Here is a 24,999-nt window from a genome sequence, read left to right as displayed (position 1 = left end):
AGTGAGCAGAGTCTGCATGCTTTAAGCAGTGACATCACCGGTGACAGGCGGGTTGCTATAGCAATGGTGATCTCCGTTATTGACCGGCTGTGGCAGCCGGTGAATAAGAGAACGGGGAAGCAGAACGGGGAAGCCGACGATGTGCCAGAGCATTTCGCCAGTACACGGAGATGCTGGAATGATCACTGCGTACCGGAGAGATGCACTGACAGGACCTAGCAATGACGTCCAGCCATGTGACCAGTCTGTAGCAAATGAGATAATAGACACGTGACTGGTCACATGCTTTTTTGACGTCACAGAAGGTCCTATCATCAGTGCTGGTTACCGGGAGGATGCAGCGATTATCGGAAGGAAAAGTGGCGGGAGACAAAGTGCAGTACGCGTCGCGGGGACCTGTAAGTGTAATGGCAATGTTTATTAACTGTATGTGTACATTTATAATGTGTTTTTATGTGTTTGTGTTTGCCTGCTATTGGTTTCAATGGGGCTTGAGAGGTTCATCGAACGGTTCGTCGAACCGAACTCGAACAGAGCCTCCGTTCGACGAACCGAACTCGAGCCTTCAGAGGCTCGCTCATCTCTAGTAGTTAGTAGCTACCTGCCTGCTAGTTCTTAGCCCCATAGTTTTAAAATGAAATTGTCCCAGATAATCCATTTACTGAAATCCAATTGTAAATAGTATCATTAGCCCAAAATAAATGCATTTAAGTAAAAAAAGAAAAAAAAATGTCCTCAAAAGAGTATATTGCAAAAGGAATACTTTTTATAGGTACTGTGAAGCATGCAGAATTTGATTCATTTATAAAAATATTTTTGCTGCATCTAATAAAGTGCTCTTTCAAAAATATATTCATTCATTCATTCATTCAAGAAATTTACATTTACAAGGTATATGTGTACCTATGTGTACAGTATATATAGTATATGTGTATTCTGTATATATGTGTATTTGCCTTTGTGTATATACAGTATGTGCTTGTGTGTTTATGTGCGTGTGTGTATATATAGTATATGTTCCTATGTGTATATGTTCCTGTGTGTATAAAGTCGTGGCCAAAAGTCTTGACACCCTTCCAGAAAATTAAGTATTTTCTCCAGAAAATTATTGCAGTTACACATGTTTTGGTACATACATGTTAATTTCCTTTCATGTTTATTTCCTTTCTTGTATTGGAGCAACACCAAAAAATTGAGAAAAAAAGGCAAATTTAACAGCATTTCACAGAAAACTCAAAAAATGGACTGGACAAAATGGTTGGCAACCTCAACCTAATATTTGGTTGCACACCCTTTGGAGTAAATAACTGTAATTGCTCGCTTCCTATAATCATCAACAAGCTTCCTACACCTTTTAACTGGAATTTTGGAACATTTGTCTTTTGCAAACTGCTCCAGATCATTCATATTTCAAGGTGCTTTCTCCCAACAGCAGTTTTAAGATCTCCTCACAAGTGTTCAAGGGGATTTATATCCACACTCATTGCTGGCCACATCAGAACTCTTTGGCGCTTTTTCCTTTTGGCCTTTTGGCCTACTGGAAGCCCCATGGCCTAGGATGCAAATCCAGCTTTCTGACACTGGGCAAAACATTGTGACCCCAAATCCTTTGGTAATCTTCAGATTTCATGATGCCTTGCACACAGTCAAGGCTTCCAGTGCCAGAGGCACCAAAACAACCTCAAAATATATTTGAACCTCCACCACATTTAAATGTTTACCTCCACTGTCTCCCAGTTTAAATGTACTGTGTTCTTTTGTTTGTAGACCTCATTCCAGTTTAGGTAAACAGTAGAATGTGCTCTACCAAAAATCCCTATCTTGGTCTTATCAGACCACAAGATGCTTAACCAGAGCGATTTTGGTTTAGGGGTGCTTCACACACAGCGAGATCGCTGCTGAGATCGCTGCTGAGTCACAATTTTTGTGACTCAGCAGTGACCTCATTAGCGATCTCGCTGTGTGTGACACTGAACAGCGATCTGGCCCCTGCTGTGAGATCGCTGCTCGTTACACACAGCCCTGGTTCGTTTTTTATTGCTGCTCTCCCGCTGTGACGCACAGTTCGCTGTGTGTGACAGTGCGAGAGCGACGAAATGAAGCGAGCAGGGAGCAGGAGCCGGCATCTGGCAGCTGCGGTAAGCTGTAACCAGGTTAAACATCGGGTAACCAAGGTGGTTACCCGATATTTACCTTCGTTACCAGCCTCCGCAGCTCTCACGCTGCCTGTGCTGCCGGCTCCTGCTCTCTGCACATGTAGCTGCAGTACACATCGGGTTAATTAACCCAATGTGTACTGTAGCTAGGAGAGCAGGGAGCCAGCGCTAAGCAGTGTGCGCGGCTCCCTACTCTCTGCACATGTAGCGATGTTATGATCGCTGCTGCGTCGCTGTGTTTGACAGCTAAGCAGCGATCATAACAGCGACATACAAGGTCGCTGTTGCGTCACAGAAAATGGTGACGTAACAGCGACGTCGTTGTCGCTGTCGCTATGTGTGAACCCAGCCTTATGTACACTGAGCCTAAAGGACAGCTTGAATTTCTTTGGAACTTGATTGGGGCTGCTTATCCATCATCCAGAATACCCTGGGTTGCAACCTTTCATTAATTTTTCTCTCCGTCCACTTCCAGAGAGATTAGCAACAGTGCCATGGTTGTTAACTTCTAGATTATGTTGTGCACTATGGACATAAGAACACCAAGATATATGGAGATTGACTTGTACCTTGAAATTGTTGATATTTGTCAACAGTTTTGGTTCTCAAGTCCTCGGACAGTTCTCTTCTCCTTGTTCTGCTCAACATGCTTAGGGGTACTTTGCACACTACGACATCGCAAGCCGATGGTAGCAATGCCGAGCGCGATAGTCCCCGCCCCCGTTGCAGCTGCAATATCTTGTGATAGCTGCCGTAGCAAACATTATCGCTACGGCAGCTTCACATGCACTTACCTGCCCTGCGACGTTGCTCTGGCCAGCGAACTGCCTCCTTCCTAAGGGGGCGGGTCGTGCGGCGTCACAGCGACGTCACATGGCAGGCAGCCAATAGAAGCAGAAAGGCGGAGATGTGCGGGACGTAAACATCCCGCCCACCTCCTTCCTCATTGCAGCCAGGACGCAGGTAAGGCGATATTCCTCGCTCATGCGGCTTCATACACAGCGATGTGTGCTGCAGTAGGAACGAGGAACAACATCGTACCTGTCGCTACAGCGACATTATGGAAATGCCCGACACTACACCGATCATACAATTTCAACACTTTTGCGCTCGTTAATCGTATTAAAAAGGATTCACATACTCCGATGTCGACAACGATGTCGGATGTGCGTCACTTTCGATTTGACCCCACCGGCATCGCAGCTGCGATGTCATAGTGTGCAAAGTACCCCTTAGTGTGGCACATACATACACACAATGCAAAGATTGAGTCAACGTCTCCCCTTTTTTTCTGGTTTCAGGTGTGATTTTCATATTGCCCACACTGTTAAATATTGACAAACTGTTACCACAGATGCATTTGAATAAGCATCACATGCTTCACATAAAGTTGTTTACCCACAACTGTGGAAAGGTGACAACAATTGTGTCCCACCAATTTTGGGGATTTGTGTGACATCATGTTCAATTTGCCTTTTTTCCCTCTTTTTTTGCTCAAATAAACACAAAGGACAAAAAACCCATCTGTATGACAAACCAATAATGTATAATTGCAATGATTTTCTCAGAGAAATGCTAAATTTTCAAGGATGACAACACTTTCAGCCATTAGTGTATATAGTATATGTGCCTGCATGTATATATTCTGTATAATATGTTTGTATGTGCCTATATACATGGTATGTGTGTATGTTCCTGTATATATATAGTATGTGTGCCTGTGTGTATATGTTTTATATGTGCTTGTGTATGTTCTTGTATATATGCCTGTGTGTATATACAGTTAGGTCCAGAAATATTTGGACAGTGACACAAGTTTTGTTATTTTAGCTGTTTACAAAAACATGTTCAGAAATACAATTATATATATAATATGGGCTGAAAGTGCACACTCCCAGCTGCAATATGAGAGTTTTCACATCCAAATCGGAGAAAGGGTTTAGGAATCATAGCTCTGTAATGCATAGCCTCCTCTTTTTCAAGGGACCAAAAGTAATTGGACAAGGGACTCTAAGGGCTGCAATTAACTCTGAAGGCGTCTCCCTCGTTAACCTGTAATCAATGAAGTAGTTAAAAGGTCTGGGGTTGATTACAGGTGTGTGGTTTTGCATTTGGAAGCTGTTCCTGTGCCCAGACAACATGCGGTCTAAGGAACTCTCAATTGAGGTGAAGCAGAACATCCTGAGGCTGAAAAAAAAGAAAAAATCCATCAGAGAGATAGCAGACATGCTTGGAGTAGCAAAATCAACAGTCGGGTACATTCTGAGAAAAAAGGAATTGACTGGTGAGTTTGGGAACTCAAAAAGGCCTGGGCGTCCACGGATGACAACAGTGGTGGATGATCGCCGCATACTTTCTTTGGTGAAGAAGAACCCGTTCACAACATCAACTGAAGTCCAGAACACTCTCAGTGAAGTAGGTGTATCTGTCTCTAAGTCAACAGTAAAGAGAAGACTCCATGAAAGTAAATACAAAGGGTTCACATCTAGATGCAAACCATTCATCAATTCCAAAAATAGACAGGCCAGAGTTAAATTTGCTGAAAAACACCTCATGAAGCCAGCTCAGTTCTGGAAAAGTATTCTATGGACAGATGAGACAAAGATCAACCTGTACCAGAATGATGGGAAGAAAAAAGTTTGGAGAAGAAAGGGAACGGCACATGATCCAAGGCACACCACATCCTCTGTAAAACATGGTGGAGGCAATGTGATGGCATGGGCATGCATGGCTTTCAATGGCACTGGGTCACTTGTGTTTATTGATGACATAACAGCAGACAAGAGTAGCCGGATGAATTCTGAAGTGTGCCGGGATATACTTTCAGCCCAGATTCAGCCAAATGCCGCAAAGTTGATCGGACGGCGCTTCATAGTACAGATGGACAATGACCCCAAGCATACAGCCAAAGCTACCCAGGAGTTCGTGAGTGCAAAAAAGTGGAATATTCTGCAATGGCCAAGTCAATCACCAGATCTTAACCCAATTGAGCATGCATTTCACTTGCTCAAATCCAGACTTAAGACGGAAAGACCCACAAACAAGCAAGACCTGAAGGCTGCGGCTGTAAAGGCCTGGCAAAGCATTAAGAAGGAGGAAACCCAGCGTTTGGTGATGTCCATGGGTTCCAGACTTAAGGCAGTGATTGCCTCCAAAGGATTCGCAACAAATATTGAAAATAAAAATATTTTGTTTGGGTTTGGTTTATTTGTCCAATTACTTTTGACCTCCTAAAATGTGGAGTGTTTGTAAAGAAATGTGTACAATTCCTACAATTTCTATCAGATATTTTTGTTCAAACCTTCAAATTAAACGTTACAATCTGCACTTGAATTCTGTTGTAGAGGTTTCATTTCAAATCCAATGTGGTGGCATGCAGAGCCCAACTCGCGAAAATTGTGTCACTGTCCAAATATTTCTGGACCTAACTGTATTGTGTATGTTCCTTTGTATATATTGTATATATGTGTATGTGACTATATATGTCGTATGTGTGTATGCATCTGTATATCTTGTATGTGTGTATGTGCCTGTATATGATATGTGCCTGTATATCTGTTATATGTGTTTGTGCCTGTATCTCTGGTATGTGTGTATGTGCATATGGTATGTCCCTGTAGCTCTGGTATGCGTGTAGTTGATTGTATATATGTCTATATGGTATATGCCTATATATCTGGTATGTGTGTATGTGCCTCTATATGTGTCTATATGGTATGTGCCCCTATATGTGTCTATATGGCATGTGCTTGCATAGCTGGTATGTGCCTGTATATTTGTATTTGCCTGTATATGTATGTAAAGCGCTGTGGAATTAATAGCCCTATATAAATGAATAAAATTATTATTATTAATTATATCTGGTAAGTGTTTGTCTATGTTCCTGTATATCTTGTATATATATGCCTGTATATCTGGGATGAAGGTGCCTTTATATATGGTATGTGACTGTTTATGTGTGCATATGGTATGTGTTTATTTGTCTGTATATTTGGTATGTGGGAATCTGCCTGTGATACATATTCTTAGCTGTGTGACTGACTTGTTGTGTGACCTTTGTAACATCAGGTACATCACATAACCACAGTGCACATATCATAAACATAACACAAGGACAGCGCATGCACAATAAACATCACAAGATGTGTGTGCTGTGCCTGTGTGATGTGTCCAATGTGTGCACTATGCTTGTGTCATGTACCTGATGTGTGCGTTGTGCTGGTGTGATGCATCTGATGTGTGTGCTGTGCTTGTGTGAATTGTCTGGTTGGGTGCCCTGTGCTTCTGTGATGTGTCTGATGTGTGGACTTTGCTTATGTGATGTGTCCCGATGAGTGCGCTGTGCCAGTGTGATGTGTCTCATGTGTGCACTTTGCTTGTGTATTATGTCTCGATGGGTGCGCTGTGCTTGTGTGATGTGTCCGATATGTGTACTGTGCTTAAGTGATGCATCTGTTGTGTACGCTGTACTGATGTGATGTGTGCTGTGTGCTGTGTACTTGCATGATATGTGCATTGTGATTTTCTGATGTGTCCACGTTATTGCTGTATTAAATAATGTTACTAAAAGGGATTTTTTGTTTTAATTATTTTAATGAGATTTGCCGTGACGTGGTGGGGTAGCTCAAGAAATTGCAATTTTTTGCCAAAAATCTCAAATTTATAATAGTACAGTTTGGAATTTTTAGTGAAGTGCACATCTTATAATACATGCTATTTTGAGTTTAGCTGGCTTTCTTGTTTTTTTTTTTGTTGAATTGGTCGGTGGCTGACCCCCACCTTGCCGTGCACCTCAAATTGGTTTGTTTTTCCAACTATCTTGATTTTGGTAATTGGTGGCTGTTCACATTCAGTCATCAAGCCCTGTCCACAGGCTATTTACTTCAAGCAGCATTTGCTTGGGCCTGTCCCGCCCACAGCCATGATTCAGTCATAGGTACGGGATTGAAAAGCGTACCGACCTGAGGTATCACACTGAAACATCAGTTTTATCATGTAGTGAACCCGGTGAATAAAATATCCTAAAAACAATTGTGCAATCACACTTTTTTTTGCAATTTTTCCGCATTTGACTTTTTTTTCCATTTTTCAGTACACTATATTGTAAAACCATGGACTCATTTAAAAGTAAAACTTGTCCCGCAAAAAAATAAGCTCTAATGTACCACCCGAACACCCGAAATGAAAGGGGGGTATTTACAAGAGGTTTTGTCGTGTATGGTAAGGTGTAATACCACTGCTGCTGTAGAGAGCACCCAGTGGCGATGGTATGGCATCTAGGTGTTTAACCCCTCCGTAGGTAGGGGGAGAATGCCCCGGGGCTTGGTGGTGGTGAGAGTGGAGCTCTGTTGGAGAGTAAAGGGGCACTGCGTACTCACTCAGTCCAATAACGCTGACACTGTCAACTTGTAAACTGGAATTCTTAGCACCGGTGTAGCAGGGAGGTACAGGTCTCAAACGCAGCTCCCAGTCTCCTGAAAATGGCGGCTACAGATGTCCGATCCGCCTCAGTCCATGTCTCCACTTCCAATTCGGCAGCGCCAGTCAGCTGCCCGAGCACGACGGACGCCCACTGCCGTCCGTTCAATGCATACATTTCCAGGACGTTGCAGATTTTCCTCTTGAATCCCTGTAGCGCGTCTGGTCGGCCATCATACTGTGGAAGCCAGGCAGCACCCGGTACATATGGCAAGGTTATCGGCATTATTGGAACAACCACTTTGGGTCCTTGTGCCGCTGCTCCTGCGGCCAGAGCGGCGTCCGCGGCACCAGCGTTATCCTGGTCGGGTGGAGGCACTTCCATTATCCGGCGCCGACATCTTCGTGCGCCCCCTCGGTTTTCACTTACCACTCTTTCGCGAGCTGTGGCCCTCTAGGAACTTCCGGTTCTAGCCTGGCGCTCAGGATGAAGGGCGTGGCTTAGACTTTGCGCGCTTTCTCGGGGAAGACAGTGTTTTGGCGCGAAAAGATGGCGGAAAATAGCGGAATTGGCGGGAAGAGGAATTTTGACTCGCGGTTTTCGGCTTCAAGGTGCACGTCACCCAGGTAAGTGGGTCCTGCTCGTATCCTGTTTGTGACGCCAGAAGTTTTCGAGGTGTACCGCCCCAGTGCCAGCAGCCGGGCTGCTGCTCGGACCCGGATCCGCAGTGTCTCGAGGGGTCTCCGGACCCGGGAGGGGCCGCGCCGACACCCGAAATGAAAGGGGGTATTTACAAGGGGTTTTGTTGTTAGAGTTCATGATGCCACCCACGGTGTGTGGTAAGCTGTAATACCACCGCTGCTGTGGAGAGCGCCCGGTGGCGATGGTATGGTAGCTAGCTGTTTAACCCCTCCGTGGTAGGGGGAGAATGCCCCGGGGCTTGGTGGTGGTAAGAGGGGAGCTCCGTTGGAGAGGAAAGGGTCACTGCGTACTCACTCAGTCCAATAATGCTGACACTGACAACTTCTAAACAGGAATTCTTAGCACCGCTGTAGCAGGGAGGGAGTACGCTTGGATCCCGAGCCCGATGGTTTTGCTTGTTAGCCTGTGGCCTTTTCTTTGGCACTTTCTTTACTGGTTGGCCCCTGTAATGTAAAACTAGTTGGGTCCCGCTCACCTGTATGGCTAACGGAGTGAGCTTGCTTTCAGGGTTCACGCTTGGATTTTCTGGACTATGTATTGGGAAAGTCCTATGCCCCTCGTTGCGCTAGTACCCCGATTTTGGAGCGGGTGGAGGATGAATCATGAAGTCTTCGCCCTCGTCGGGTAAATTACCAGGACGCTTGAAGCTACTTCCTGGCCTAGGGTTCACGTACCCCGCCATGTCCTGGCCCCTGCCCGGAGATGGCTCAAGGCCGTCGGCTGCCCTTCTCGGCAGTTCAGTGCCCCTTGACTTGATCCCCTGCGATCGGGGTTCGAGCTCCCACCAGGCCCAAACCAACATCTGCCACCTAGTAACTGAGGAGCCCAGCTCCTAAACTCCTCCAACTACTTGTGACCTCTCCTCTCGAGAGTCACCACTCAACTGACTTGCTCCTGACAATCCTGACCCTCCCTTACCAACCCCCTAAGTGGGCGGCCCTATTCCCTATAGGCTACCCATTGGTGTGTCTGGTGGGTGCGGTGCAGAGTTTTTCTAAGATTTTTGATTGGCTTGTTCTTAGCAACACCAAAGGCCAGGGACCCGTAACCAAGGAGGAGATGGACATCATGCAGAAGGGCAGATTGCACAATGTCCAGTGACGACCTGATAGGCCAGGGCGTCATACTCATATGGCAAGATTGATGGAAAAATAAAAAAGTTACAGATCTCGGAAGAAGGGGAACAAAAAACCCCCAGGAAAAACGGAAAATCGCTCGGGGATGAAGGGGTTAACTGTCCAAGCAAAGTGGATGTGATTTCATGAAAAGCCAACGCTGAACAACGTGGTTTTGGTGTTGTTTTTTCTTTTTAGAGGCTTCTATGTGGAGCTTCAAAAAACGCATGAAGAAACCTGCAGTTACTTTTTAAGTGCAGAATTAAAGCTTTTCTGTACAATAAAAATACTAAAAAAGCAACATGTCATACAGTGAAGCTTATATAAATATGAAAAAGTTCTGGCTGCTATGAATGAATGAACAGTCTAGGGGCATCTGCTGAATCCCCTTATTGCTTGGGGTGTTGCTAGGGGCGAGGTCAAAATTTGCCAAAATATGCGCGCTGCAGGCTTTGTCCCTCTTTCTCTACTTCAAAAGTTGGGAGGTATGCTGGAACTAATCACAGAGCTCACCAGTCACGCCAAAGTAGATAGCACAAGTTGCTGATGCTGAGCCCTGTGATTCTCTAAAGTGATCACGTTTGACTTTATCTCTGTAGCCTATAAACATAGATGGAGCTGTAGCAGAGAGATTCACTAGACCAGGTGTAAATGAGTATCTGATTTTATTATTTTTTCCTAGTGCAAGACAATGAGCAAAAAATAACTTGAGATGCAAGACACCTTTAAGAAAGAGTGAAGGGGATGGGGCCCCTTACAAAATTCTTGCACAGACATGTAGAAATCCAGGATGGTTATACAAAGCAGGAATGAGTTCATTAGAGAAATAGTCAAGCTTCTATTTCTTTTCCCTTGGATATGTCAGTGCCATCTACTGGTGGAAAGCCGGAGAAATCCAAAAACTCAAATGAAACTGGCTTTACTGCAAACAACCAAGCCAGATGAGTGAAGTTGATTTGAGATATACTGCTGTTTGCAGGACAGGAATATAAAGATAACTAGATGTAGTACCTGGCATCGCCAGGGATAGTAACTAAGTGTCTTTCTGTCTCACTCCCACTCTCTCCCTCTCTGTCTGTCTCCAACTTTGTCTGTCTGTCTCCCTCTCTGTCTGCCTCTTTATCTCTCTTTGTCTGTGTCTGTCTATCTCTGTCTCTGTCTGTCACTGTCTGCCTGTCTGTCTCTGTCTGTCTTTGTCTATCTTTCTCTGTCTGTCTCTGTCTCTCTGTCTCTGTTTGTCTCTCTTTGTCTCACTGTCTGTCTGTCTGTCTCTGTCTGTCTCTGTCTCTCTGTCTGTGTCTGTCTGTCTTTGTTTGTCTCTGTCTCTCTCTCTCTGTCTCTTTCTGTCAGTCTACCTACATATCTGTCTGTCTCTGTCTGTCTTTGTCTGTCTCTGTCTGTCGCTGTCTCTCTCTGTCTTTGTCTGTCTTTGTCTGTCTCTCTGCCTCTTGCTCTCTGCCTCTGTCTCTGTATCTGTCTGTCTTTGTCTTTCCCTGTGTCTCTCTGTCTCTGTCTGTGTGTCTTTGTCTGTCTGTCTTTTTCTGTCTCTGTCTTTGTCTGTTTTTGTCAGTTTCTGTCTGTCTCTGTCTGTGTTTCTTTCTCTTTCTGTCTTGCTCTCTGTCTGTCTCTGTCTCTCTGTCAGTCTTTGTGTCTATCTGTCTGTCTCTATCTTTGTCTGTCTCTTTCTGTCTGTCTTTGTCTGTCTGTCTTTGTCTGTCTGTGTCTGTCTCTGTCTGTCTGTCTGTCTCTATCTTTCTGTCTCTTTCACTTTGTCTGTCTCTGTCTTTTTCTGTCTGTCTGCCTTTGTCTGTCTCTGTCTTACTGTCTCTTTCTCTGTCTGTCTGTCTCTTTCTGTTTCTGTCTGTCTGTCTTTGTCTGTCCATCTGTTTCTCTCTGTGTCCATCTGTCCCTCTGTCTGTCTCTCTATCTCTCTCTGTCTCTCTTATAGTAAGAATGGCCTTTATTCCTATAGCAACCAATCACAGCTCCTATTAATGACCTGTAGCTCCCAGCTCCATTGACTTTAATTTAAGCAGGTTTTTTCGCAAATAATTGTAAATTTCCCTCAACATTTCCTGTCTTTCTGTCTCTGTCTGTCTGTCTCTCTCTCTCTGTCTCTTTCTGTCTATCTACATATCTGCCTGTCTCTGTCTGTCTGTCTCTCTGCCTGTCTTTGTCTCCACAGAAATCATATTACCTCACCTCTTATAGTAAGAATGTCCTATGTCTAAGAATGTCTATAGCTCCCAGCTCCATTGACTTTAATGCAAGCAGGTTTTTTTCCACAAATAATTGTAAAGCGTGGGGTTAAATTTTCCCTCAAAATTTCCTGTCTTTCTGTCTCTCTGTCTGTCTCTCTCTGTCTCTTTCTGTCTATCTACATATCTGTCTGTCTCTGTCTGTCTTTGTCTGTCTCTTTCTTTGTCTCTCTCTCTGTCTCTCACTCTCTGTCTGTCTTTGTCTGTCTTTGTCTGTCTATGTCTGTCTCTGTCTGTCTCTGTCTGTCTCTGTCTTTGTCTGTCTCTATCTGTCTTTGTCTGTCTCTGTCTATGTCTGTCTCTGTCTGTCTTTGTCTGTCTCTGTCTCTGTCTTTGTCTGTCTCTGTCTCTCTGTCTTTCTCTCTGCCATAGTCTATGATGTTCCCTGAGTCAAATGGGGTGTCTGTGCAAAATTTTGTGATTGTAAATGAGATGGTACGTTTTTTTTAGCGGACATACACACACACACATACATACACACATAGACCCGCAACACACATCCGTTTTTTTTGTACGTGTGCGGTACGTATTTGCACATACCGGAGACACGGAGACACAGAGACCCATGTTATTCAATGGTAGATGGCACACACACGTAAAATCACACGGAACGTGTGTCCGTGTGTGGTAAGTACGTGTGTGCGCTTTTCTACACGGACGACATATCCGTTTTTGGTCGGCAGCACGCAGGCACGGACCCGCTCTAGTCTATGGGTCCGTGCCTGTACAGACCGCACACGGAGTATGTCCGTGTTCAGCACGTATCGTCCGTGTCCGTTTTTCATCATGAAATCTGAAACACTTGTTTCCAATCTATCAGGTCAATTGAAAGCAAACAACAGCACCAGGATCTCATGATGAATGATTAAAATCGTTAATTGGGTAAGAATGCGGGTCTTTAAAAACGGACAGCACACGGACAGCACACGTACGTATTTTATGTCAATACGGACATTCCACATGCACACACGGCTCGCATACGCCATCACACGGATGCCATACATACCGGAGAAATGCCCCTAAAAAACGGAATACGGACCCGAAAAATGGACCGTAAGACACGTACTTTTTTTTGCAGAAGTGTGTTTTAGGCCATATAGACATACACACATACATATACTCAGCTTTATATATTAGATTGCTGTTGTTGAGAAAATTAAAGGTATGTTCACATTTTCTATTTTTGCTGTGGTTTTCCAGTATATTTTTACTATGAAAGATCACAGGGCAAAGTAAATTAGATTTCTGAAATCTCATGCACACGCTGCTTATTTTTTCCTTGCAGATTTAAAGCAGTTTCAGATCTGCAGCATACCCATCCTTTTAGCGGTTTTTAAACGTTTTTCACCTTTTCTAATGAATGGGGAAAAAACACATAAAAAATTGTGTCAAATACTCTAGCTGGTGCTCGCTTTACCTACCCCGATAGACACATAACTATAGCGTCTGTGCTTTATGCAAAATCTGTAATGCCTCCCCTCCAGCTTGTGTCACGTGTAAGACCATTATTTTTATATATCGGCTTTGCTCATTGCATCCCTCTCAAGGTGTTGCCGCCTGCTACCTCTGCAGCACTATAGCAACACTCCTACATAAAAGATGGAATTTTTTACATGCAGAATTCCATTTTTGCTCATGTCGACAATGAATGCACACAGAATATAATAAAAAAATTCTCTTTCCGAGGATCTTAAAAGCCAATACCATACTTATATTCACACTGCCAACGAAAATTAGTTGAAACCAACAGTGAGAATTAATGAGGGCTGAAGACGGTAGCATCATAGCTGAGCCACATGCCTACTGCAGGGGTGGGCAACCTTTTTTCTGCCAAGGGCCATTTGGATATTTCCACCATCATTCTGGGACCACACAAAATTATCAGCTTGACAATTACCCTGCTATATATTTGGTCAGATAATTAACTCACCCCTACTGTGGTGGCTGGAGCTGATTCTCTTTGGTGAGGCTGTGATGTTAGGTGATATTGATCATGTTGCCTCTCACAATTGCCTTTCCAGGTTTGTGTCAGTTTGGAGCACAGTCAACTTTTTGTGATAAGTTTTGTATACCAATTACATCACATATGAGACACTGGGACTGCTGTATATACATCACATATGAGACACTGGGACTGCTGTATATACATCACATATGAGACGCTAGGACTGCTGTATATACTGTACATCACATAGGAGATGCTGAAACTGCTGAATTAACATCACATAGGAGACACTTGGACTGCTCTATATACTGCACATCACATAGGAGATGCTGGGACTGCTGTATACACATCACAGGAGACATGGGGGCTACAGTATTCACATCACAGGAGACATGGGGCTGCCATACAGTATATACATCACAGGAGGCATAGGGGCTGCAGTATATACATCATAAAAGGCATGGAAGTTACAGAAGGTACATCACAGGAGATGCTGTGGGCATTTAAATTCCAGGAGATGCTGGTGCTTATACATCACATGAGGGTCTTGGACATATACAACACAAGAGATGCTAAAGACATATTCATCACAAGAGATGCTGGGACACATATATCAGAGGAGACACTGGGGCATGTATATAACAGGAGACACTGGGGGAACATACATTGCAGGAAATGCTAGGGGCACATACATTACAGGCGGGCCTGGGGCATATACAGTACAGACCAAAAGTTTGGACACACCGTCTCATTCAAAGAATTTTCTTTATTTTCATGACTGTGGAAATTGTAGATTCACATTGAAGGCATCAAAACTATGAATTAACATATGTGGAATGAAATACTTTACAAAAAAGTGTGAAACAACTGAAAATATGTCTTTTATTCTAGGTTCTTCAAAGTAGCCACCTTTTGCTTTGATTACTGCTTTGCACACTCTTGGCATTCTCTTGATGAGCTTCAAGAGGTAGTCACCGGAAATGGTCTTCAAACAGTCTTGAAGGAGTTCCCAGAGATGCTTAGCACTTGTTGGCTCTTTTGCCTTCACTCTGCGGTCCAGCTCACCCCAAACTATGTCGCTTGGGTTAAGGTCTGGTGACTGTGGAGGCCAGGTCATCTGGCGTAGCACCCCATCACTTTTCTTCTTAGTCAAATAGCCCTTACACAGCCTGGAGGTGTGTTTGGGGTCATTGTCCTGTTGAAAAATAAATGATGGTCCAACTAAATGCAAATCGGATGGAATAGCATGCCGCTGCAAGATCCTGTGGTAGCCATGCTGGTTCTGAAATATGGCCAAACTAGTGGCAAATGGCATCTTGGCAGCTTCACGCTTGATTTTCCTCAAGTCATGGGTAGTTATTTTGCGCCTTTTTTGCCCAACACGCTTCTTGACACCCTGTTGGCTATTTGCCACGAAACGCTTGATTGTTCAGTGATCATGCTTCAAAACTTTGGCAATTTCAAGACTGCTGCATCCCTCTGCAAGACATCTCACAATTTTGGACTTTACAGAGCCCGTCAAATCTCTTTTCTGACCCATTTTGCTAAAGGAAAGGAAGTTGCCTAATTATTAAGCACACCATATATAGGGTGTTAATGTCATTACACCACACCCCTCCTCATTACAGAGATGCACATCACCTGATTTACTTAATTGGTAGTTGGCTCTCAAGCCTATACAGCTTGGAGTAGGACAACATGTATAAAAATTATCATGTGTTCAAAATACTCATTTGCCTGTATATCATCTCATTTGAGTGCAAAGTTTGTTACTCTTCATAAACATGGCTGGGGGCATGTACACTGGAAAGCAAAAGGGTAACAATGTTTTGAAATATTGACTTTCAGGCTCCATATCTCACCATCCACTACAGCTTTGAGTGTGAGACTACCTTCATTTTATATACAGTCATCTTGGTTAAATCATACATAAAATTTGACTTGCAATGTGCCTTTTGGTGATATTGAAGTTGAGGCTTCTTTTTTTCCGGCCACCATTCCAGACTTGTGTAACTAGCATCTAATGATGCTTGCATACACATCTGTTACCTCACTATAATTAAGAATGCGAGCCACTTCCACTTCTGTGTTTGTCGCACCAAAACTGATAGACCTTATGATGAGCCGATTTGTTGACTTCAATATGTTGCCTGCATGTCTACCTTTTGGCTTTTGAATGGATGGACAGTCTTCATTTTGCATTCTTCCAAGTGTCATGCCACTCACATGAAGTGGATTTGGGCAATTTTCTTGGCCGAGAGACTGCTATCGATAAGCTGGATGATGTTGTTTCTCTTTTCTTGTGAAATCTTCTTCATGGCTCCTTGATTCGAACCAGTGACCTTTCACATGGAAATCAACCTAATAACTCACTGAGGTACTAGTGAATGTGAGAACAGGTTGTAATTTTTAGTATACAGGAAGCATTTTTTTCAAACACCAGGAGCAAAACAGTAACAATGCAGTAACATGACAAGAATCTGCATAATGATTGACTATAAAATGATTGTAATCTCATGCTCAACGATGTAGTGGATGGTGAAATATGGAGCTTGAAGGTCAAAAGTTCAGACCATTGTTACCCTCTTGCTTGTCTCTATATCACTGGGGAGGCTTGGGGCATATATATCACAGGACAGGCTGGGAACATATACATAACTGGTTAAGCTGGGGGCATATACATTAATGGGGAGGCTGGGGGCATATACATCAATGGGTAGGTTAGAGGCATATACATCAATGGTGAGGCTGGAGGCATATATATCACTGGGGAGGCTGGGGGCATATATAACATTTTGGAGGCTATGAGCATATACATTGCTTGGGAGGGCTGGTTGCATATACATCCCTGGGGAGGTTGGGGGCATATACATCACTTGGAAGGCTGGCGCATATATACATATCACTTGGGAGGCTGGAGGCCTATACATAACTGGGAAGGAATTGGGGAAAATACATCAATGGGGAGGGCTCGGGGTATATACAATACAGACCAAAAGTTTGGACACACCTTCTCATTCAAAGAGTTTTTTTTATTTTTATGACTCTTAAAATTGTAGATTCACATTGAAGGCATCAAAACTATGAATTAAAACATGTGGAATGAAATACTTAAAAAAGTGTGAAACAACTGAAAATATGTCTTATATTCTAGGTTCTTCAAAGTAGCCACCTTTTGCTTTGATTACTGCTTTGCACACTCTTGGCATTCTCTTGATGAGCTTCAAGAGGTAGTCACCGGAAATGGTCTTCCAACAGTCTTGAAGGAGTTCACAGAGATGCTTAGAACTTGTTGGCTCTTTTGCCTTCACTCTGCGGTCCAGCTCACCCCAAACCATCTCAATTGGGTTCAGGTCTGGTGACTGTGGAGACCAGGTCATCTGGCGTAGCACCCTATCACTTTTCTTCTTAGTCAAATAGCCCTTACACAGCCTGGAGGTGTGTTTGGGGTCATTGTCCTGTTGAAAAATAAATGATGGTCCAACTAAACGCAAATCGGATGGAATAGCATGCCGCTGCAAAATGCTGTGGTAGGCATGCTGGTTCTGTATGCCTTCAATTTTAAATAAATCTCCAACAGTGTCGCCAGCAAAGCACCCCCACACCATCACACCTCCTCCTCCATGCTTCATTGTGGGAACCAGGCATGTAGAGTCCATCCGTTCACCTTTTCTACAAAGACACGGTGGTTGGATCCAAAGATCTTAAATTTGGACTCATCAGACCAAAGCACAGATTTCCATTTGTCTAATGTCCATTTCTTGTGTTCTTTAGCCCAAACAAGTCTCTTCTGCTTGCTGCCTGTCCTTAGCAGTGGTTTCCTAGCAGCTATTTTACCATGAAGGCCTGCTGCGCAAAGTCTCCTCTTAACAGTTGTTCTAGAGATGAGAAGGTGTGTCCAAACTTTTGATCCTTACTGTACATCACTGGGGAGGCTGGGGCATATATATATATATATATATATATATATATATATATATTTATATACTAGCTGTAGTATCTGAAATTGCTCGGGATAGTACCTGTCTCTCTGTTTCTCTGACAGTTTCCATCTTTCTCCCTTTCTGTCTGTCTGTCTGTGTCTGTCTCTCTCTGTCTGTCTCTTTATCTCTTTCCCTGTCTGTCTCTTTGTCTCTATGGGAAGATAAGGTATGCACACCAGTGACTATGTAAGGGGAATACATGGAATAGCAGAAACTGCTGTGTGAATACTGACTTGAAAAATCCAATAGCTATATGTAAAGTGAAAATGTGAAAAATGGAATCTGCATTACTGACATGAACATATGAATCAAGAGAAATTTAGCTACTGAATTGATCAATGCAATAGAGCCCCAACACTACGCCAAAGTATTTCTCTACGTTGGGGTCCCTAGCTTGTGTGTGTCCTCTCATGCAGTTAAAAAACTTACCGTGTATGGGAAGCTGAGACCCAGGCTATATATGCGTATGATATGGATTGGCAATAGGTGTGGTTGGGGAAGGTTCACAAACGAAAAACAACTAACAAATAAGGAATAACGTTTGGAACACCATTCTAAGTCTGAACTGGGTGCAAAAACCTAAAAAAACATCACTATGGGAAGATAAGGTATGCACACCAGTGACTATGTAAGGGGAATACATGGAATAGCAGAAACTGCTGTGTGAATACTGACTTGAAAAATCCAATAGCTATATGTAAAGTGAAAATGTGAAAAATGGAATCTGCATTACTGCCATGAACATATGAATCAAGAGAAATTTAGCTACTGAATTGATCAATGCAATAGAGCCCCAACACTACGCCAAAGTATTTCTCTACGTTGGGGTCCCTAGCTTGTGTGTGTCCTCTCATGCAGTTAAAAAACTTACCGTGTATGGGAAGCTGAGACCCAGGCTATATATGCGTATGATATGGATTGGCAATAGGTGTGGTTGGGGAGGGTTCACAAACGAAAAACAACTAACAAATAAGGAATAACGTTTGGAACACCATTCTAAGTCTGAACTGGGTGCAAAAACCTAAAAAAACATCACTATGGGAAGATAAGGTATGCACACCAGTGACTATGTAAGGGGAATACATGGAATAGCAGAAACTGCTGTGTGAATACTGACTTGAAAAATCCAATAGCTATATGTAAATGGATTTTTCAAGTCAGTATTCACACAGCAGTTTCTGCTATTCCATGTATTCCCCTTACATAGTCACTGGTGTGCATACCTTATCTTCCCATAGTGATGTTTTTTTAGGTTTTTGCACCCAGTTCAGACTTAGAATGGTGTTCCAAACGTTATTCCTTATTTGTTAGTTGTTTTTCGTTTGTGAACCCTCCCCAACCACACCTATTGCCAATCCATATCATACGCATATATAGCCTGGGTCTCGGCTTCCCATACACGGTAAGTTTTTTAACTGCATGAGAGGACACACACAAGCTAGGGACCCCAACGTAGAGAAATACTTTGGCGTAGTGTTGGGGCTCTATTGCATTGATCAATTCAGTAGCTAAATTTCTCTTGATTCATATGTTCATGGCAGTAATGCAGATTCCATTTTTCACATTTTCACTTTACATATAGGTATTGGATTTTTCAAGTCAGTATTCACACAGCAGTTTCTGCTATTCCATGTATTCCCCTTACATAGTCACTGGTGTGCATACCTTATCTTCCCATAGTGATGTTTTTTTAGGTTTTTGCACCCAGTTCAGACTTAGAATGGTGTTCCAAACGTTATTCCTTATTTGTCTCTTTGTCTCTGTCTGTCTTTGTCTGTGTCAATCTGTGTCTGTCTGTTTCTTTGTCTGTCTGTATCTTTTCTTGTATGTCTCTTTCCCTGTCTGTCTCTTTCTGTCTCTTTGTCTGTGTCTGTTTGTGTTTGTCTGTACCTGTCTGACTCTGTCACTCTCTATCTCTTTGTCTCTCTCCTTGTCTGTCTGTCTATCTCTTTCCCTGTCTGTCTCTCTATGTCTTTCCCTGTCTGTCTCTGTCTCTTTCCTTTCTGTTTCTGTTTGTCTCTTTCCCTGTGTCTGTCTCTTTTTCTGTTTTTCTGTCTCTTTCCCTGTCTGCCTCAGTCTGTCTCTCTTTCTCTGTCTGTCTCTTTATCTCTTTCCCTGTCTGTCTGTCTATCTCTTTCTATGTCAGTCTCTGTCTCTTTCCCTGTCTGTCTCTGTCTGACTCTTTCACTGTGTCTGTCTCTTTCCCTGTCTGTCTCTTTCCCTGTGTCCTTTCCTTGTGTGTCTGTCTCTTTCACTGTCTGTCTCTTTCTCTGTCTGTCTGTCTATTTCCCTGTCTCTTTCCCTATCTGTCTCTGTTTTTCTGTCTCTTTCCCTGGCTGCATTGTGAAACGCCAACATTCCATTGAAGGCCGTGGCTGCGCATTCTTCTAAAGTTCTGGCTGCACTGTGGCTCCCAGCTCCATTGACATTAATAGAGTCAGGTTTTTTTTGCGAATAACTGTAAAGCGCGGGGTTAAACTTTCCCCTCAAAACATATTTTATGACAGGGGTCTCAAACTCAGCTGGAAGAATAGACATAGAAAAAAAATTGAGGGGGGCCGCATTCTTTGCAGGACAAAGTGACATTTTTAATGATTCCATGGTTCTTTTCTATACACCTTTGGATCACTATTTTGAACATTTTTTGCTTGATTATAACAAACCTGCACCTTTTTGTTTAGTTTAGTTAAGTATATATATATATATATATATATATATATATATATATATATATATATATATATATATATATATATATATGTGTATATATATATATATATATATATATATATGTATATATATATATAAATCATTTTCAATGTCAAAAAAAGTCATACTTTATTTTGAATATTCTCTTGTACATTTTATCCCCTTCTTCTAATGTTGTTTTTCAATTAGCAGCATCATATAGTCATCTTAGCCAACATCTTGTAGTAATGTCCCCAATCCTGTAGTAATGTCTCCCATCCTGTAGTAATGTCCCCCTTGTGTCCTGTGTAATATGCACATCCTTGTGTCCTGTAGTTACAGTGTGTCCCCCATACTTTAGCGATGTCCCCGTCCTTGTGCCATGTAGTAATCTCCCCCATCCTTGTCCTCTTTAGTAATGTCCCTGTGCCACCCCTGCAGTAGTCAAACTGCGTGGATCCAGGGATTGCTGTGGCTCGAGGGTCTCCGGACCCGGGAGCTTGCGGCCACTTCAAATGCAAAGGGGGTATTTACAGGGGATAAAAGTTTGTGACACCACCCATGGTTCTCGGTAAAGGGAGTACCGCTGCTGCCAATGGGAGTACCCGGGGGAGATGGAGTGGGGCAGCCAGATGATGTTCCCTCCACAGGTAGGGGAGGCCCCGGGACTCTGGATGATGGAAATGTAGGGGAGCGAGCATGGTGCAGATTGTAAGCAGGGGAGCCTGTCTGGGAGTCCGCTCCATTTGGTATTGCTAGTGATCTGTACCTTGCCTCCATGCACTGTATTTTAGACGTTCTAAGTGACTCCTATGCTTGAAGCTGTTGGGGTCCCGCTCCCCACTGTTAAGTATGGAAGCTGTGCTCTCGATGGCTGACACTTGGGATTTCAGTGGGCCATATATGCTGGAAAGCCCTATCCCCCTCGTTGTGTTGATGCCCTTGATCTCTGAGCTCTTGGGGAAAGTTCATAAAGATACTATCCTCCACAAGTTAATTATCAGGTTGCGTGAAGCTACTCCCCGATCTAGGGTCCAGTATCCCGCCATGCTCGGTACCAGTTCGGTTACTAGGTACTCCAGTACCGACCATTCCCCTAAATTAAGCCTGGCACCTTTCTCCAATACCCTGAGACCGGGTCTCTGACTCCTTCGGTCCCAGACCACCGTCTGCGACCTAGCCAACGTCTCCCAGGGAGCTCAAACTCCCCCTAGCTCCTCACTCTCTGAGGGCTACCACTCAACTGACTCTGCCCCTCCCACCAGTCTGTCTGACCCCTAGGCGGGTGGCCCTGTTCAAGCTAGACCACCCACTGGTGTGCCTGAAAGGGTGTGGTGTGAGGTGTGACTAGGATTTGCATACTGATGGAGCAATACCAAAAGTTAGGTTCCCAGAACCATGAGGGTTGAGTCCTGCACCAAAAGATAAAGAGTGCAGTACCCTGTGACATCCTGACTAGTTCAGGGGCGTCACATCACCATCTTGTCTCCTGTAATAATGTCTCCCATTCTTGTGTCCTATAGTAATGTGCCCTGTTATGATTCAGGGACCGAGGAGGATCAAAAAAAGGGGAAACCCAAAAAGTAACCAGAGTGGCTGGAACCTTAACAGACTGCAGACCTAATCCTGACACACAACTAGAAGTAGCCGTGGGACGAGCCTACGATGACCTAGTCATCTCGACACAGCCGGAGAACTAAATATTCTTTCAGATAGAAATATAAGAAAAGCTAATCTGCCTCAGAGCAATCCCCAAAGATATAGATAACCCCCCACATGTAAAGACTACGGTGATATAGGAAAACACAATACAAAGTTAGAAAACAGATTCAGCAAAGATGAGGCCCAAACTATCTTTATAGGAAAGGATAGGAAAGTGCACTCCTGCAGCCGTAAAAACCCTAAAAAAATCTCAGCATGCCTGACATGGAAAAACCCTGAGACCACTCGGCCTCTCCCCCACTATATCAGTACTGTGATGTTACTGGGATCCAAAAACACTAATATAGATGAGGGACTGAATTTAATACCAAGCATGACAAAACACAATACATTGCAGAGTCATGGAGCTAAATATACAGACACTCCCAGCAGGGAATGATCCAATTCCATCAGGAACTCCACACAGGCATAATAGGAATCAAGCAATAGTATCAAAACAGAAAAAACAACTAGAAAGTGGAAACAATAAGCAGAGGTACAAAGACCAATTTATCTTGAGAGGAGTTCTGCTAGATAGCAGGGCTGCTTTCAGAATGTCCTTAACACACAGGAAATCAATTGAGCACCAGCAAGTAACAGGAGAAAACTACTCAGTTATATAGTCCCAATCTGAAAGGCCTGATTGCCAGTCCTCCACAGGTGTGTGGCTCTCATTCCACAAGTCAACTGCACTGCCAGCACTGACCACAAGAGGGAGCCCCAAACGGGAAAATGTATTCACAACCAACAGTACCCCTTCCTTGTACCCTGAGTAATGTGTCCATCTTTGTGTCCTGTAGTAATGTGCCCATCCTTGTACCCTGTAGTAATGTCTCCCATCCTTGTGCCCTGTAGTATTGTGACCATCCTTGTAGTATTGTCCATATTTGTGCCCTGTAGAATTGTGCTCATTCTTGTGACTTGTAGTATTCTGACCATCCTTGTAGTATTGTGCCCTGTTATGATCCGATGTTCAATGACTACCATAAACACAATTCAGGAGAGTCGTAGGAAATAAAGTACCGACCACAAGTCCTGAACTTAACACCACGCTAGAAGTAGCTGGGCAGCATGCCTAACAACCTAGATGCCTCAAACCCAGCCGGAGGACTACATAACCTACAAAGCAGAAAGAGAAAAGAAACTATCTTGCCTCAGAGCAGATTTCCCCAAAGAAAATAGGCAGCCTCCCACATGTACAGACTGTGAGCAAAGATGAAAAGACATACACAGTAAGAGCAAGATGGAGCAAAGAGAGGCCACACTATACTAAATACGAAAGACAGGATAGGGAACTCTTGCGGTCGGCATAAATAACCCTATCAAAACTTCCTACACAGAATGTGCAAAAAAGAAGAGTAATCTAACACTCACATGTTCACAATCCATACAAGACTCTAGTAGGAAAAGACTAGCAATTACCCTGCCGACTAACCCTTGCTAAGATTAATAGCATAGACTGACTAGGAAGATAAATCTTCCTTATTTGAAGGCACAAAAAAACAGAATTCAATGCAAAAAACCTTCAGAGATAATTCACAGAAGCAATAAGCAAATAACACACAAAAAGTATGAAGCAAAACCAAGAACTTAGCTTAGCTTGATAGTGGGAAAGCCAGGAGGACAAGAGACAGATTCCTATAGTCTCAGGGATTTCAAACAACTGGCAAAGACAAACAGCCAGCGCCACGCCTATATTCAAAATCAAGGTTTGAGCTGCCAAACAGGTGAGTAGAACAGAGGAACAGAATCCAACCCACTAACATCAATGACCACAGAGGGAGTCTAAGGCGGAACTCCATCTGACAGTATTCACAACAGTGCCCATTGTTGTAGTATTGTGTATATCCTTGTAGTATTGTGTCTATCCTTGTGCCTTGTAGTACTGTGCCCATCCTTGTAGTATTGTGCCCATCCTTGTAGTATTGTGCCCATCCTTGTAGTATTGTGTCTATCCTTGTGCCTTGTAGTACTGTGCCCATCCTTGTAGTATTGTGCCCATCCTTGTAGTATTGTGCCCATCCTTGTAGTATTGTGTCTATCCTTGTGCCTTGTAGTACTGTGCTTATCTTTGTATTGTTGTGCCCATCCTTGTAGTATTGTCAATACTTGTGCCCTGTAGTATTGTGCTCATCCATGTGCCTTGTAGTATTCTACCCATCCTTGTAGTATTCTGCCCAACTTTGTAGTATTATGCCCATCCTTGTAGTATTGTGCCCATCCTTGTAGTATTGTGGCTATCCTTGTAGTACTGTGCCAATCCTTGTAGTATTGTATTCATCCTTGTGGTATTGTGCTCATCCTTGTAGTATTGTGCTCATCCTTGTGGTATTGTGCTCATCCCTGTAGTATTGTGCTCATCCTTGTGGTATTGTGCTCATCCTTGTAGTATTGTGCTCATTCTTGTGGTATTGTGCTCATCCTTATAGTATTGTGCCCATCTTTGTGGTATTGTGCTCATCCTTGTGGTATTGTGCTCATCCTTGTGGTATTGTGCTCATCCTTGTGGTATTGTGCTCATCCTTGTGGTATTGTGCCTATCCTTTTGCCCGCATCCTTGTCCCATATTATGCCGCTCTTCACAAATGCAAAAAAGAAAAAAAAAATCTGCTCACCTTTCCTCCGTTCTCTCCTATTAGGCTGCGTGCTGATCAGTGTTTGCAGTGTTTTGGATGCAGCTTGATTCAGCTGCGTCCAGAGCACTGGGTTGTTCAGTACAAGCAGAGTGGATGGGATTTCTAGAAATCCCATCCACTGTGCGTGTGCGGCCCACAACAAACAATGACTTGCGGTGCGGCTTTCAGAGTCACAAGTGTCCTCCGTACTGATAATACAGAGACCGCAGCGGCCCAAACCCAGATTGTGAGCACGAGCAGCTGCGGTCTCCTGTATTCTCCTGCGGAGGAGACTCACGGCCCCAGGACAGGACACAGCGGGTCCTGATCGTGGGCACATACCTGCTTTTTGCGGCCTGCAGACACCATTACGATTGCAGCTCTTGTGGTGCCGCGCAGAGGGGCTGTGAGCACTAT

The sequence above is a fragment of the Anomaloglossus baeobatrachus genome, chromosome 2 (assembly GCF_048569485.1).
Source record: "Anomaloglossus baeobatrachus isolate aAnoBae1 chromosome 2, aAnoBae1.hap1, whole genome shotgun sequence".
NCBI classification, from domain to species: domain Eukaryota; kingdom Metazoa; phylum Chordata; class Amphibia; order Anura; family Aromobatidae; genus Anomaloglossus; species Anomaloglossus baeobatrachus.
The sequence above is the reverse complement of the archived record's forward strand: the minus strand, read 5'-3'. Positions refer to the sequence as shown.